General features: G+C 42.6%; 1 long non-coding RNA gene across 3 annotated transcripts in view; it reads right to left on the bottom strand.

Annotated features, from left to right (window-relative positions):
- Positions 1-151: 151 nt before the first annotated feature.
- LOC129825317 (uncharacterized) overlaps positions 152-12366 on the bottom strand; it is a 43991-nt gene continuing 31776 nt past the window's right edge. For 2 of the 3 annotated variants that reach the window (XR_008754850.1, XR_008754851.1), the window contains 2 exons: positions 7223-8722; positions 152-5753 (listed from right to left, as the gene is read on the bottom strand). This is a non-coding gene — a long non-coding RNA (uncharacterized LOC129825317). The remainder of the gene's footprint in view (positions 5754-7222; positions 8723-12366) is intronic. The other variant, XR_008754852.1, reaches the window with a different exon arrangement.

A 12366-nucleotide genomic window follows, 5' to 3' on the forward strand; every position in this document is an offset into this window, starting at 1 on the left:
TTGTATAATTTTTTGGTTTTCTCCTTAGAACTGTTGCTGCTGCATCAACATAATCATATCATTATTACATATAAATGATCTATACATTGAATCATTCATGAAACAAGCCCACCAAATTGTAGTCACAGCACACATGCATGTATTCTCTGCAACATCTGATCTCCATCAATGGCATTTTACAATATGTCATCAGTAATGATGTAGGAAACATTTGGCTATTACAGATGCATTTTGCACAGTTAATGCAATTATGAGTCCCACACATAAAGAAATGTTTCTTACAACCGCATAAGACTGTTCGGTGTGTGAGTCTAAATCCTAGCAGGGTTTTGGTTTCCTGTGTTGAGTGTGGACCCACTGGTTCAATGTCTCGTTTTGATTTAGATTTGGTTGACTTGTTGACTAACGTGAAGAAAAGTCACCATCTCATTGGATTTAGGTTAAAAGTTAGGTAAAGAAATACTAAATTCTCTTGTTTTGATTGCTTTTTCCCACTTTGATTCAACGTCAACACATTTCATTTTTGTTGTTGAAATCATGTCAAAACGTTAATTCAACTAGTTTTTGTCCAGTGGGGAGTCAGTCCTCCTATTTATACTACACTGAACTCTGTGGTTCAATGTTTGCTTGTGTTGACGAGTCAAGGTTGAACGTTACTCCCACACCTGTTGTGCTAGAACACTTGGACCCGTCTGTAATGTGCAGTGAGATGAGAGGGAAAATTCCTTCTAGGATCACCTTTGAGCTCTATTCTGCTCACCTTCCTGTTCCGTTCTCCCTGCGGAAACTCCCTGGCATCCTTGTGGATGACTGGCTGTAGACTGAATTCTTTGGATGTTCAGGGACTTTTCCTACTGCGGGCAAACAGAGGGTGACTTGGTCCATATCTCTACTGATACTGAACTGCCTCATTTCCCTATGACAATCTGAACAGGATGAGACTATTATAAACAATAGATGCACTTAATACCTCCACGATCACCCGACTAACTAACTTTATCAACCCAGACGGACAGGTGTCTATCATGTAGAGAATGTGTGTCATTAACTATGGCTGATGAAATGCTATTGGGATGTGGTCACTAAGGCGTTATTATTGCAGGATAAGTTTCTTTTATTTTGACAGAAGTGCCGTTTTTGTTCTTTATTTGATGTAATGATAATAACGATGTGATTTAAAAAATGCTGTTTACTAACTTTGCAGCAGTACTGCCTGGTCCATATCTGTAACAATAAAGGCTTTGAGAAGGAGAACGTTTACGACACTTTGTTTTGTTGTGGTTTATTACTTACAGCAGTTCACAGATTAACAATGTCTTAACTTTTTATCACCACAGACGCAATTTACAATTATTGTCATATGTAAGAGTAGCTTATGATAATATTACTTTACCAGTTACAACAATTTGTTATTTACAGGGAAAACAACAGTTTGTCATACAAGTCAGAGGCTCAAAAATACATATATCATAGCTAAGGCCAAGAGGGTTTCTTGACTAGGAAAACACTCTAAACCCAAGTAACAACCTACAACTAAGTCCCAGAGTTGTCCCTGGTCAGGACCTTACTAATGGAGTTAGAGAGACTGGTAGAACCGGAAGGTAAAGTGTGTTGAGTACAGACTGACACTGGAGAGGAGACAGGACGCTAGCAGGGCACAGCAAGAAGAAAGGCTAGGACATCACACTTTAGGGAGGGAGACTGTGTAGATGGCTGACAGTTTGAGTCTGTATCCTGTCCCTCAGCCTCTGAGCCACAGGACGGAACTCTGACTCCCAGAATTCTCGGTGGAAGTTCATGTAATCACCAGAGGTCCACTGCAGCGCCTCCTCCTCGTCTAAGGGAAAGGGGGATACCTAGTCCTTTGTACAACCGAATGCATTAAACTGAAACGTGTCTTCTGCATTTAACCCAACCCCTCTGAATCAGAGCTTCATCAAAACGATACAACATAAAAATAAAGTATTTGTTTACAGCAGTAGACCAAAGCATATAATAACTATAAAAGGTTATTCATAAAACTTTCAGTAAAATAACCTCTTCTAAATAATTTTCGTACCTAGGTACAGTGTTTGGACCTCAAGCAGTGCCTCTCTCTCCTGGTTGTCCAGTGTGGATGGGGAGTCTGTCCCCCCCCCCCCCTTCTCAGTGAGGTTCCACAGCGTCTGACAGCCAGCTGGCCCAAAGTCCCTCACTGTCTGCCAGCCTGTACACACACATCCCATGCCGGGTGAGAGGGGTTTAAGTCACATATGATTCACACACTGCCTTACATTAGCTCTCCCTGAGTACATTAGCTCTCCCTGAGTGCATCTGCTGCTGAAGGTTGGCTGATAAAACTCCGGACAGTTCTGCCCCCCCCCCCCCCCCCTTCCAGCAGCATTAGAGAGGAGCAGCTTCAACAGCATGAGAGAGAGAAGGAAGGAAAATATAGCTTGTTTGGTCGTATTATATCAAAGATATTGCGGTCGTACTGTCAACCGGTGCCTGCGTCATAGTGTGTTTCGTTTCTGGGTCTGACTGGAAAGGCCCTTTGGTGTGGTGCAGAAGTTCTCCTCTCCCTCTCTCTGTCTCTAATGTAAAGCAGCATGCATGGTCTGTCATAAACTGTGATCAAAACAGGATATTGAGCTGCCTGATTTGGGTCCACAGCCAGTGCCGGGGAGAGAGAAAAAACGTCTGTCTGTTTCAGTTTCAAGTTTTGTCACATTCACCAGTAGAGTGAGATGCTTAACCTGTTAGCTCTTCCCAACAGAGCAGTTGTATATTAGTACAACTAAAAAATAAGAAATAATAGAAGCTATATACAGGGTCAGTGCCAATACCACATTTACAATGTGCAGGGATACTGGAGTAATGAGGTAGATATGTACATCTAGGCAGGGATACTGGTGTATTGAGGTAGATATGTACATGTAGGTAGGGATACTTGAGTATTAAGGTAGATATGTACATGTAGGTAGGGATACTGGTGTATTGAGGTAGATATGTACATGTAGGTAGGGATACTTGAGTATTAAGGTAGATATGTACATGTAGGTAGGGATACTGGAGTATTGAGGTAGATATGTACATGTAGGCATGGATACTGGTGTATTGAGGTAGATATGTACATGTAGGTAGGGATACTGGAGTATTGAGGTAGATATGTACATGTAGGTAGGGATACTGGAGTATTGAGGTAGATATGTACATGTAGGCATGGATACTGGAGTATTACGGTAGATATGTACATGTAGGCAGGGATACTGGAGTATTACGGTAGATATGTACATGTAGGCAGGGATACTGGAGTATTGAGGTAGATATGTACATGTAGGTAGGGATACTGGAGTATTGAGGTAGATATGTACATGTAGGCATGGATACTGGAGTATTACGGTAGATATGTACATGTAGGCAGGGATACTGGAGTATTGAGGTAGATATGTACATGTAGGCATGGATACTGGAGTATTAAGGTAGATATGTACATGTAGGCAGGGATACTGGAGTATTGAGGTAGATATGTACATGTAGGCAGGGATACTGGAGTATTGAGGTAGATATGTACATGTAGGCAGGGATACTGGTGTATTGAGGTAGATATGTACATGTAGGCAGGGATACTGGTGTATTGAGGTAGATATGTACATGTAGGCAGGGATACTGGAGTATTGAGGTAGATATGTATATGTAGGCAGGGATACTGGTGTATTGAGGTAGATATGTACATGTAGGCATGGATACTAGAGTATTGAGGTAGATATGTACATGTAGGCATGGATACTGGAGTATTGAGGTAGATATGTACATGTAGGCAGGGATACTGGTGTATTGAGGTAGATATGTACATGTAGGCAGGGATTAGGAAAAAGTGACTGGTAGCAGGATAAATAATAATAATAATAAACAGTATGGCAGCAGCATGTGTGTGTGTGTGTGTGTGTGTGTGTGTGTGTGTGTGTGTGTGTGTGTGTGTGCAAAAGTGTCAGCGTAGACGTGATACACTGAGTGTACAAAAACATTTCCATGAGATAGACTGACCAGGTGAATCTAGGTGAAAGCTATAACCCCTTATTGAAATCAACTTCAATCAGTGTGGATGAAGGGGAGGAGACAGATTAAAGGAGGATTTGTAAGCCTTGAGACCATTAAAACATGGATTGTGTGTGTGTGCCATTCAGAAGGTGAATGGGAAAGACAAAAGATTTAAGTGTCTTTGAACAGGGTGTGGTAGTAGGTGCCAGGCGCACCAGTTTCCCATGTGTATGAAAAATGGTCCACCACCCAAAGGACATCCAGGCAACTTGACATAACTGTAGGAAGTATTTGAGTCTACACGAGCCAGCATTTCTGTGGAACGCTTTCGACACCTTGTAGAGTCCATGCCTCGATGAACTGAGGCTGTTCTGAGGGCAAAAAGGGGTGCAACTCAATATTAGGAAGGTGTTCTTAATGTTTTGTACACTCAGTGTACATGTAAACAGGGCTGAAATGTGACTGGTAGCAGGAATATCTAAATACTTATGTTAATATACTAATAGTAATACATACATGTAAACATGAGTAATAGTGACAAGTAGCAGGATAATTAGATGGATACTAATGGTGTCAATAATCAATGAACAGCAGCGTAGGTATGAGGGGGAGCAGTAGTCTGTCTGTCTCTGTCTGCCTCTCTCCCCTCTCTCTCTCTCTCTCTCTCTCTCTCTCTCTCTCTCTCTCTCTCTCCCGTCTCTCTCCCCCCTCTCTCTCTCCCCTCTCTCTCTCCTCTCTCTCTCCCCTCTCTCTCTCTCTCTCTCTCAGTAACAGTGCACTACAGTGTGTGGGAGGGAGGTGGAAGGGAAGAGCGCACAGCTAAAGCTGAGAAACTGAGAATTTCACACCCGCCTGAACATGGCCTGTACCAGTCAGTCCTGAAACCATTATTCCAACCACCTAGAAGTTTCACAAGAAACCAACCAGGCTCTAAAGAGCACAGAACATCCTGTTCTCTCTTTGGCTCTTTCAGACTGCAAAAGGACCCAAACCGAAAAAGGATATGCAACAAAAAAAACACAAAGAAGAAAGCAAGAAATTGAGGAAGAAATAGGTGTTAGATGTTTGGCACCTGTCCTCAGCACACAGGAAACTGGTACCAAACAAGGAGTTACTGTATAGACTTTTACAGTGAAGGGTTTGTACAGTGTGATACGTTTATTGACGGGACATACAAACAGGCGTAGGTTTCGGAGTAAATCACCTTCATTAGAGCCTTGGCTGGCCTTGGTATGTCCTGTCAATACATTTATCAGATCTAAGTGTGGGCAGTTTGGGTACACCTTTTTTCAGATGTTCTGAGAACATTATTGGGATGTTATTAGAACATTTTGGGAACATTATGGGGATGTTATGAGAACATTATGGGACCATAATTTCACTCTTACATTACCCTAAAAACGCTGAAACTCCCTCAGTGTGTCCAGCAGGTCGTATACTAGGTGTTTGTTAGCTGCCAGGGTAGGTCCCACTGCAGGGGGGATGATCAGCACCCTAACCAGCTTCACCAGCATGTCCTCCGTCTCCCGCCCCCACACGGGAGACGTACAGGGTGTACGGGCGTCCCTGGCTGAAGGTGTGTGTATGGTAGGGGGGTCCCCCCTCCCCTCGTAGGTGTTGTAGTGCCCCAGCAACATGGACACACACCCCTCAGCTGTGAAGAGGTGCTCTCTGGCCTCACTGCTCTGAGACGTTAGGTTACCCAGAGTGAAGAGCAGACGCACCCCCAGGTCCTGTGTGGAGGAGAGACAGAGGATTAGGTTAAATGTGTGTGTGTGTGTGTGTGTGTGTTATCCACATAAACAAATACCTTGGTGATTATAGAGAGTAATACAGTAATACATTTCTCCTATCAGATATGACCTGGCATTCATCACATGTACCGTTTCTCCACCACCACAACAACAATGATTGAAACATGTATACCACGTTTGTTTCTCAATCGCAATCTGCCCATCCCCTAAATTGTGTGTCACATACACAGAAACACACACAGTTACCCTGGGCCTGGCTGGGCTGACTGGCCAGTGTGGCTGATATGAACTGGGCTGTAACGTACTGTACTGACAAGTTTATGGGGACAGGCTGTCCTGTCAAAGAGCTATCCAGGACACAATGTGATCAACCGTGTGTCTATGTATAATAACAGGGGGATATCTGTGTGTCTCCTGTGTGTGTGTGTTTATTTCCTGGCTGATTAAGAGTCCTCTGATTGCCAGAGCCTCCCTCCCCTCCCCGTCTCCCTAGGGCAGGATGACTTCCTCAGTTTCTCCTGTGACGATGATTAAAGTCTAAACGCGCGCACACTGCTGTAACTATACTGGGACTTGGAGTACATAAACAACTTCCTGAAGATAAATAGGCTTAGTCAATGTGCAGTATAAACACTGGGAGTAAATGGGCTCCTCTGCTTCCCATACCACACAGACACACAGACACACACGCACACGCACACGCACACGCACACACACACACACACACACACACACACACAGAGAGAGAGAGAGAGACACACACACAGAGACACACAGAGACACACACAGAGACACATAGAGACACACACAGAGACACATAGAGACACACACACACACACACACACACACACACACACACACACACACACACACACACACACACACACACACAGAGAGAGAGAGACACACAGAGACACACACAGAGACACACACAGAGACACACACACAGACACATACACAGAGACACACAGAGACACACACACAGAGACACACACAGACACACACACAGAGACACACACACAGATACACAGGGGGCCCAGCTCACCTGTTCCCGCTGGAATTTACTCATCAGTTCTATAAATAGTGTGTAGCAGCCAGGCAGCATTTAGAGTATGAGGACAACAAATAACACTGACCAGATAGGCTCTCACTGGACTGCTATTGTCACACAAAAAGTATTGGCTTTATTGGCATTACTTGTGGAAATAGGGAGTGCTACATGCTTTTAGAATCATATACTGTCAGATAGTGAACTGTTGATTCTTGTAAGGTTGTATGAGAAAAAAACTCATTTTTGTACACACTTAAAAGTAATGCACAAGGTCATGGAGTGTTGTAAATGGTCTGAGATCTATACTGTCCCACTTTCAATTAAACAGTTAAACGTAAGGTTTTCAGCCTGAGGTGAGATGTTTTAGGTGTACATTGTGTATGTGTGGTACAGGTACCTGAACACCCTGGCGATGTTGATGCAGATATCTTGTTCTCCGTGGTGATGGTGCAGCGCCTGGCACAGTTTGGTCAGGGCACGGTGGGAGATGAAGAAGGGGTGGGATTCTGGGTGGTCAGCCAGATGAAAGGGGATTCATCAGAGAAAATGACTTTACCCCAGTCCTCAGCAGTCCAATCCAGCAGTCCAGCAGTCTGTCCCTGATGTTTTTCCTGAAGAGAAGTGGCTTCTTTGCTGCCCTTCTTGACACCAGGCCATCCTCCAAAAGTCTTCACCTCACTGTGCATGCATATGCACTCATACCTGCCTGCTGCCATTCCTGAGCAAGCTCTGTACTGGTGGTGCCCCGATCCTGCAGCTGAATCAACTTTAGGCGATGGTCCTGGCGCTTGCTGGACTTTCTTGGGCGCCCTGAAGCCTTCTTCACAACAATTGAACCACTCTCCTTGAAGTTCTTGATGATCCGATAAATGGTTGATTTAGATGCAATCTTACTGGCAGCAATATCCTTGCCTGTGAAGTCCTTTTTGTGCAAAGCAATGATGACAGCACGTGTTTCCTTGCAGGTAACCATGGTTGGCAGAGGTAGAAAAACGATTCCAAGCACCACCCTCCTTTTGAAGCTTCCAGTCTGTTATTCGGAACTCAATCCGCATGACAGAGTGATCTCCAGCCTTGTCCTCGTCAACGCTCACACTTGTGTTAACGAGAGAATCACTGACATGAATTTCTGTTCACATACATAGGTTGACCCAAACAGCACAAACATCTTCTGAGCATGACTCATAATCTTTGGAAAGTTTTGTTCATCGAGAGAGGCATAGAACCTCGTCAGTGACATTGTTTTGAATAGTTCTCCAATCACTGCATCAGACTGAAGATCAATAAACTCCAGTTGCAGGTCAGTGGGAGCATTATCCACATTGAAAGGAGAGGAAACCAACAGCATGTCATTTTCCAACAAATTGAAATCCTCAAAACGATGAGAAAACTCACCGTTCAAAGCACGCAGCAGCGATACTTCTCCCGCGGGTCATCTGATAGGGAATAGACTAGTAGTGTCGGAAGGTGGGTACGTTTGTTGGCTTCTACTTGGCAGGTCAGAAGGAGTAATTTTCCCTTGAAGGCTTTGACAAGGCTGTGCATCTGATGTGCAAAAAGGCCCTTCCCTTATAGTTTGGAATTCAGTTCATTCAAGAGGGCCATGATGTCCACGGTGAAGGCAAAATCAGCCAACCATTCTTTATCTTGTGGTTGAGGGAATCCACATATTTTCCTTTCATTTGCAAAAACTCTGCAATCTCCGACTTCAGGTCCCACAACCTTTTAAGCACCTTTCCCACGTTTGTGTGGTAGGGGAGATCTGCCCGACCCGACTGTCTCTTCCAACAGTGAGACAAACTGCCTGTGGTCTAAAGGTTTTGCTCTTATGAAGTTTACCACTTTAGTGACTGTATCCAGGACATCTCATTTTCAGAACACATTTACAGAGCACCTCCTGATGAATAATGCAGTACAGGGATATCATTTTCAGAACACATTTACAGAGCACCTCCTGATGAATAATGCAGTACAGGGATATCATTTTCAGAACACATTTACAGAGCACCTCCTGATGAATAATGCAGTACAGGGATATCATTTTCAGAAGACATTTACAGAGCACCTCCTGATGAATAATGCAGTACAGGGACATCATTTTCAGAACATATTTACAGAGCACCTCCTGATGAATAATGCAGTACAGGGACATCATTTTCAGAACACATTTACAGAGCACCTCCTGATGAATAATGCAGTACAGGGACATCATTTTCAGAACACATTTACAGAGCACCTCCTGATGAATAATGCAGTACAGGGATATCATTTTCAGAACACATTTACAGAGCACCTCCTGATGAATAATGCAGTACAGGGATATCATTTTCAGAACACATTTACAGAGCACCTCCTGATGAATAATGCAGTACAGGGATATCATTTTCAGAACACATTTACAGAGCACCTCCTGATGAATAATGCAGTACAGGGACATCATTTTCAGAACACATTTACAGAGCACCTCCTGATGAATAATGCAGTACAGGGACATCATTTTCAGAACACATTTACAGAGCACCTCCTGATGAATAATGCAGTACAGGGATATCATTTTCAGAACACATTTACAGAGCACCTCCTGATGAATAATGCAGTACAGGGATATCATTTTCAGAACACATTTACAGAGCACCTCCTGATGAATAATGCAGTACAGGGACATCATTTTCAGAACACATTTACAGAGCACCTCCTGATGAATAATGCAGTACAGGGACATCATTTTCAGAACACATTTACAGAGCACCTCCTGATGAATAATGCAGTACAGGGATATCATTTTCAGAACACATTTACAGAGCACCTCCTGATGAATAATGCAGTACAGGGATATCATTTTCAGAACACATTTACAGAGCACCTCCTGATGAATAATGCAGTACAGGGATATCATTTTCAGAACACATGTACAGAGCACCTCCTGATGAATAATGCAGTACAGGGATATCATTTTCAGAACACATTTACAGAGCACCTCCTGATGAATAATGCAGTACAGGGATATCATTTTCAGAACACATTTACAGAGCACCTCCTGATGAATAATGCAGTACAGGGATATCATTTTCAGAACACATTTACAGAGCACCTCCTGATGAATAATGCAGTACAGGGATATCATTTTCAGAACACATTTACAGAGCACCTCCTGATGAATAATGCAGTACAGGGATATCATTTTCAGAACACATTTACAGAGCACCTCCTGATGAATAATGCAGTACAGGGATATCATTTTCAGAACACATTTACAGAGCACCTCCTGATGAATAATGCAGTACAGGGATATCATTTTCAGAACACATTTACAGAGCACCTCCTGATGAATAATGCAGTACAGGGATATCATTTTCAGAACACATTTACAGAGCACCTCCTGATGAATAATGCAGTACAGGGACATCATTTTCAGAACACATTTACAGAGCACCTCCTGATGAATAATGCAGTACAGGGATATCATTTTCAGAACACATTTACAGAGCACCTCCTGATGAATAATGCAGTACAGGGATATCATTTTCAGAACACATTTACAGAGCACCTCCTGATGAATAATGCAGTACAGGGATATCATTTTCAGAACACATTTACAGAGCACCTCCTGATGAATAATGCAGTACAGGGATATCATTTTCAGAACACATTTACAGAGCACCTCCTGATGAATAATGCAGTACAGGGATATCATTTTCAGAACACATTTACAGAGCACCTCCTGATGAATAATGCAGTACAGGGATATCATTTTCAGAACACATTTACAGAGCACCTCCTGATGAATAATGCAGTACAGGGATATCATTTTCAGAACACATTTACAGAGCACCTCCTGATGAATAATGCAGTACAGGGATATCATTTTCAGAACACATTTACAGAGCACCTCCTGATGAATAATGCAGTACAGGGATATCATTTTCAGAACACATTTACAGAGCACCTCCTGATGAATAATGCAGTACAGGGATATCATTTTCAGAACACATGTACAGAGCACCTCCTGATGAATAATGCAGTACAGGGATATCATTTTCAGAACACATTTACAGAGCACCTCCTGATGAATAATGCAGTACAGGGATATCATTTTCAGAACACATTTACAGAGCACCTCCTGATGAATAATGCAGTACAGGGATATCATTTTCAGAACACATTTACAGAGCACCTCCTGATGAATAATGCAGTACAGGGATAACATTTTCAGAACACATTTACAGAGCACCTCCTGATGAATAATGCAGTACAGGGATATCATTTTCAGAACACATTTACAGAGCACCTCCTGATGAATAATGCAGTACAGGGATATCATTTTCAGAACACATTTACAGAGCACCTCCTGATGAATAATGCAGTACAGGGACATCATTTTCAGAACACATTTACAGAGCACCTCCTGATGAATAATGCAGTACAGGGACATCATTTTCAGAACACATTTACAGAGCACCTCCTGATGAATAATGCAGTACAGGGACATCATTTTCAGAACACATTTACAGAGCACCTCCTGATGAATAATGCAGTACAGGGACATCATTTTCAGAACACATTTACAGAGCACCTCCTGATGAATAATGCAGTACAGGGATATCATTTTCAGAACACATTTACAGAGCACCTCCTGATGAATAATGCAGTACAGGGATATCATTTTCAGAACACATTTACAGAGCACCTCCTGATGAATAATGCAGTACAGGGACATCATTTTCAGAACACATTTACAGAGCACCTCCTGATGAATAATGCAGTACAGGGATATCATTTTCAGAACACATTTACAGAGCACCTCCTGATGAATAATGCAGTACAGGGATATCATTTTCAGAACACATTTACAGAGCACCTCCTGATGAATAATGCAGTACAGGGACATCATTTTCAGAACACATGTACAGAGCACCTCCTGATGAATAATGCAGTACAGGGATATCATTTTCAGAACACATTTACAGAGCACCTCCTGATGAATAATGCAGTACAGGGATATCATTTTCAGAACACATTTACAGAGCACCTCCTGATGAATAATGCAGTACAGGGATATCATTTTCAGAACACATTTACAGAGCACCTCCTGATGAATAATGCAGTACAGGGATATCATTTTCAGAACACATTTACAGAGCACCTCCTGATGAATAATGCAGTACAGGGATATCATTTTCAGAACACATTTACAGAGCACCTCCTGATGAATAATGCAGTACAGGGATATCATTTTCAGAACACATTTACAGAGCACCTCCTGATGAATAATGCAGTACAGGGATATCATTTTCAGAACACATTTACAGAGCACCTCCTGATGAATAATGCAGTACAGGGACATCATTTTCAGAACACATTTACAGAGCACCTCCTGATGAATAATGCAGTACAGGGACATCATTTTCAGAACACATTTACAGAGCACCTCCTGATGAATAATGCAGTACAGGGACATCATTTTCAGAACACATTTACAGAGCACCTCCTGATGAATAATGCAGTACAGGGACATCATTTTCAGAACACATTTACAGAGCA

Source organism: Salvelinus fontinalis, chromosome 27, assembly GCF_029448725.1.
Source record: "Salvelinus fontinalis isolate EN_2023a chromosome 27, ASM2944872v1, whole genome shotgun sequence".
NCBI lineage: Eukaryota > Metazoa > Chordata > Actinopteri > Salmoniformes > Salmonidae > Salvelinus > Salvelinus fontinalis.